Source organism: Meriones unguiculatus, chromosome 4, assembly GCF_030254825.1.
Source record: "Meriones unguiculatus strain TT.TT164.6M chromosome 4, Bangor_MerUng_6.1, whole genome shotgun sequence".
Taxonomy (NCBI): domain Eukaryota; kingdom Metazoa; phylum Chordata; class Mammalia; order Rodentia; family Muridae; genus Meriones; species Meriones unguiculatus.
In genome coordinates this window covers 114836575-114839946 of record NC_083352.1, presented here as the reverse complement: position 1 = coordinate 114839946, position 3372 = coordinate 114836575, and positions in this window count along the sequence as shown.

Below are 3372 nucleotides of genomic sequence, written 5' to 3'. Positions count from 1 at the left end.
TTTCACCTCATTCTTCATATTGCAAAGATACAAAACCCACTGTCTTTAACTAACCAGTGCCATATCTCCATCATTCATTTACTCCATGTAGTCAAAAAGTACTTAAGAATTTAATGTCATCTCTGCAAGGCATTTGAAAAAGAGTTCTGAGTAAGATGAAATGTTTTCCTGTTTCAACAGAGTTTAGTCTGTGGTGGAGAAAATCAGGTCAATGATTCACATATAAACTTCACAGTATAGTAGATAACATGGTCGGGTACTCCTCTGGTATCAGGAAATAAACTGAAGAAATGATTTCTTAAGCAGCGAAATGTAGGACACTGAAGAGTAGCCAAGCAAGGCGGGGGTGGGGTGGGGTGGGGGGAAGAGACCTGTCCAGGGAGAAGCTGTGGCTTTTAAACACTAAATGGAAAGCTGAGCTGCATATGGGGGAATCATGTCTGTAATCTTAGCACTTACGAGATGGAGGCAGGAGGATAGCTTTGGCTTCATTACATTATTTGAGGTCAGCTTGTTTCATGAGACTCTCAAAAATTAAAAAAAAAATAAAGTTAAAATAAGCAAAAGAAGAAGAAATGACTGAGAGACTAACCTAGAGAAGCTAAAATGCATTCAGGTTTGCTAAATTGTTGGATTTGTAAATACACAGGGAGAGGTAAACTTGACAAAGGTCAGATTGTGAAATGCTTTGAAGCCTGTATTATGTTTCAGTTTGACAGCTAGTAAAAGATCATGACTTAAGATACAAATTTATTTCCTCATACTAAAGAAGCCCAAAATATAGGGCCGTAGGGAAGCTCCATAGTAACTGAGCAACAGCTGCTTTCTGGGTCATTCTCCTTAGCCATGCAAGGCATATGCTGTCAGTTCTTACCCGTATCTCATGTTTAAGATGGCTAACAGCATCAGCTAGCATGGCAGAACATGGCAGAAAACAAGAGAAGAAATGGGGAATGGGCAAAGAGGGCACAGTCTAGGGTCTATTCTATCTGGAAGCTGTAAGAAATGGTACTCACTTCTGTTTCATTGCCCAGAGTTTTGTAACAGAAAATGTTTCATTTTAGACATTTTATAGACACTGTGACACAGCATTTTCTAGAAAAGGAAAGTCTAGCTTTTGGAAAGATAATAACCCTTTCAAATGGCCGCACTGTCAGTACACCAGATTCCAGCACCACATAACTGCTCTGAGGAGCACCTAGTAGGAGGCTGAAATGTCCCTTTTAATAGGTGCCCCTACTGCCTTGACAGGTCAGGGTTTTGTTACTAAGGAGCAAGAGAAGAGTAGTCATAAGCAGTTTTCATGGACAGAGGCCATGTTAAAGAGCTTGGACTGTTGTGCTAATCCCAAAGACACAAGGAGAGAAAGACCACTGACTAAGTCATCATGGTCAAACTGATTAAAGCAACTTTTTTATTCATGTACCCAAGCTGCCTCTTTCTAAAGGCAGGGTTCAAGAGATCAACATTAAACATGGGGAAGATAAGGTTTTTATAGTTCAGGCTAGGGGGTTCCAAATGGGGGGTTTATCAGGAAAAATAGGTGGGGCTACAGAAGTAGAACATAACAAGGATGGTCACAGCAGGGTGGTCATTACAACTTTTTGAAACAGGGAGGTTTTCAAGATGGTTGAACAACTGTTTGAAACAAAGACATGGTCGCTGCTTCCCGGGACAGGCAGTACAGAAGCATTTGTAGTTAAGGTTACAGCTAGGGTGTAGCCCAATCTTCGAGAAACAGAGGGTTAATTATAAAACAGGAAAAACCTAGTTTGTCTTACAGTAAAATGGCTTTTAGGCTTAAGATGGAAGCAGGCTGCTTTATCAGTTGGACTTGCTTGTTTAAAATGTATTTCTGACCAGGTAGGGTGGTGCATGCCTGAAATTCCAGCTCTCAGGGAGACAGAGAGGGGCAGATCTCTGTGAGTTCTAGGCCAGCCTGGTCTACAAAGCAAGTCCAGAACATCCAAGGCTACACAGAGAAACCCTGTTGGAAAAAAATAAAAATTCTGGCTACAGTTTAGAGAATATTCTGGAGAAGGCAGGCTTTAGATGGACGAATAATATAGTAATGTATGAAAGTGGTAACAGTGGTCCAGTAGGCTGTAGTGATTACCCTACTCGGGCTGGAGCAGGGTATAAACAAATTGACATTATCTGCTTCATAAATATTACATATTGTCACTTAACAAGTATAAATCACAACTACAGTATTGACAAAAAGTCGATTCTGTCACAGAGCTCAGTGTAGTGGAGCCCAAATACAAATTTGCAACTATGACTAATGTGACAAAGCAGCCAGCCTATTCAGAGAGGTCACCAGGGAGTCTCCCTTGAGGAAGTGACATTGGAGCTGAGATCTGAGTAATAAGGAGGAATAGGCTAGGGAAGGAAAGAAAGGCTGGAAGGCCCCTTGTGGCATACTGATTACAAGGATCAAATGCCTGGAAACCAGATGATTGCATTCACCTAAATAAGAGATAAGAGCCAGGGTAGAAGTGATGGAGTAAAGAAAGATGGAAGATTTAGAGGACTTGGGAGGCAAGCTTGGAAACCTGTTTATTGGGTGAGTTAGGAAGGAAGGAGACAAAGGTAGAGCATTGTTTCCACCTCATGCTATAGAATGATTTGTAGGGTTTGGGCTGAAGGTTGTAATAAATATTTTTTAGCAGTACTGAGTTTGAGTGTTTTTGATACATCCAAGACAACACGGTAAGCAGGGACCAGGATCCGTGAGTGTGGAATTTGGGTAAAAGGATTTGACTGAAAAATGAACATGCAAATACGCTTTAGTCAGTGCATGGGTGGGAAGTGAAGCCGTAGTGAGAAAGAACTTGCCCAGAGAATGTTGAATGAGAGAAGTTTTAGGACCCAGCCTTAAGGATTTCAGTTCATTTCTCACATTAAAGGTCATTTAGACCCTTCCCCCAACCCCTTCATGCATCAAAACACTACATGCAGGATAAATGACCTTTAGCCTAAATCCCAAAGCTTTTCAGGCTGAGTGACACTCTGCTTACTATTTCATTCTTTCCACCAGGAAGCCATTGTATTCTACTGTCTCTAACATTACTGAGAAATTTGTGGGATCTCCAATTCAGCTAGAGTTCCCTTCAGCTTTCTCCTGTCTCTGTGAACTTGTGTCTTTTGCCCAAAAGTGTCTGGATCCAGGCTGAGATCATCTGTGAAGTTGGGCCAGGGACCCAGCCTCAAGTTAACCCTTAGAATTTCTCTAAGTTGCTCCTGTTACAGATAACAGTCCTTGTCTTGTGCCCACCTTCCCTGACCATGGCAAAGGTCTACTTCTCTCTCAATGGGCCCATCCTTCTCTTGAACTGTGGCCTCTGGACCCACTCAAGCTCTAACGGGGCT